Here is a 2494-nt window from a genome sequence, read left to right on the forward strand (position 1 = left end):
GGGGCAGCGCCCCCGATAGCGGGGTCTAAGGGGTGGCAACCCCTGGCGGGGTCCAACAACATTAAATGAGTTAAAATTTGTTTGGGTTAATATCGCTTTATTAAAAATGTGTTAAAATTTGATTTAAAGATTTCAACAACATTAAATGAGATCGTTAACTTAAAGCTTTCAAAAACAACACTTACATGTAATGACTAACGATGACTTAACGACTCAGTTAAAATAAACATACATGTAGTGTATTAAGATGTATTAGTACACTTTTGAAAGACTTCAAGACACATATCAAAGTACTTCTACTTAACAAAAATGCTTACAATTACGTTCTCATTCATTTTCATCAACAATTCTACTCGTATGCACCCGTATTCGTACTCGTATAATACACAGCTTCTAGGTGTACTTACTATTGATACATACACTCAATAATCTGATCTTAGCAGCCCTAAATGACTCATCATCCATTATAGAAACATGTAGGGATTAACCTTTGTCATTTACCATGAATGATTAAGCTAAATAACAAAACTAGAGAAGCCTTTGTTGACTAACTAAAAAAAACGTGGGATTAGCATGGATATATACATCCATTTCATGCTAGATTACTACATCATATTACTCTCTAAACACACACACTTCCACCTCTTCTAATTCTCATCATATTCAGCAAGTTTTGATCTCATAATCAAAGCTTAGATCAACATAAAAAGAATCATTCAAGAACACCTCAAGAAACCTTTCAAGATTGCAAGATTACAAGATTACTTTCAATCTTTCTAATCCATTCAAAGTAATGATCTAAGATCAAGAAACCTTTGTTATTTACAATAGATTATCTCTCTAATTCAAGGTAATACTCATATTCAAACTTTGATTCAATTTCTATAACTATAACAACCTTATTTCGAGTAGAAATCTTACTTGAACTTGTTTTCGTGTCATGATTCTACTTCAAGAACTTTCAAGTCATCCAAGAATCCTTTGAAGCTAGATCATTTTTTGTCACTTCCAGTAGGTTTACCTACTAAACTTAAGGTATTAATGATGTTCATAACATCATTTGATTCATATATATAAAACTATCTTATTTGATGATTATAACATGTAATCACTAGAACATAGTTTAGTTAATTCTAAACTTGTTCGCAAAAAAAGTTAATCCTTCTAACTTAACTTTTAAAATCAACTAAACACATATTCTATATCTTTATAATATACTAACTTAATGATTTAAAACCTGGAAACACGAAGAACACCGTAAAACCGGACATACGCCGTCATAGTAACACCGCGGGCTGTTTTTGGTTAGATAATTAAAAACTATGATAAACTTTGATTTAAAATTTGTCTTTATGGGAAAATGATTTTTCTTATGAACATGAAACTATATCCAAAAATCATGGTTAAACTCAAAGTGGAAGTATGCTTTTCAAAATGGTCATCAAGACGTCGTTTTTTCGACTGAAATGACTACCTCTTACAAAAATGACTTGTAACCTGTATTTCTGACTATAAACTTATACTTTTTCTATTTAGTTTCATAAATTTCAATTCATTATAAAACCAAAGCAACTTGAATCACTCAAAACGGATTTAAAACGAAGAAGTTATGGGTAAAACAAAATTGGATATTTTTGCTTGTTGTAGCTACGTGAAATTTGTAACAAATCTATTCTAACCATAACTTAACTAACTTATATTGTATTATACATGTACTCTAACATATTATGTAACCTTTATAGACCATAGACACGTATACAATGTTTTGACATATCATATCGACCCATCTATATATATTATTTGGAACAGCCATAGACACTCTATATGTAGTAATGCTTGAGTTAGCTATACAGGGTTGAGGTTGATTCCAAAATAATATATATATACTTTGAGTTGTGATCGAGTCTGAGACTTGTAGACACTGGGTCGTGGATTGATTCGAGATAATATATTGATTTATTTCTGTACATCTAACTATGGACAACTAGTTGTAGATTACTAACGTTGGACCGCTAATTTAATAAACTTAAATCATTAAAAAGTAATAAAAATGTTGTGAATATATTTCGATCATACTTTGATATATATGTATATATTTGTTATAGGTTCGTGAATCGATCCGTGGCCAAGTCTTAAATTTCGACGAAGTAAAAATCTGTGAAAGTGAGTTATAGTCCCACTTTTAAAATCTAATATTTTTGGGATGAGAATACATGCAGTTTTATAAATGTTTTACAAAATAGACACAAGTATGTGAAACTACATTTTATGGTTGAATGATCGAAATCGAATATGCCCCTTTTAGCTATAATGACCCGTCCTAATCCATCTGAACGAATACATTACATTTGGTTACATCGCGAGGTACTTGACCTCTATATGATACATTTTACAAACATTGCATTCGTTTTTAAAAAAAACAACTTTCATTACATCGAAAGTTAAACAGGCATGCATATCATTTCCTAATATATCAATCTATCAATGACTTCTT

Source organism: Rutidosis leptorrhynchoides, chromosome 9 (assembly GCF_046630445.1).
Source record: "Rutidosis leptorrhynchoides isolate AG116_Rl617_1_P2 chromosome 9, CSIRO_AGI_Rlap_v1, whole genome shotgun sequence".
Taxonomy (NCBI): domain Eukaryota; kingdom Viridiplantae; phylum Streptophyta; class Magnoliopsida; order Asterales; family Asteraceae; genus Rutidosis; species Rutidosis leptorrhynchoides.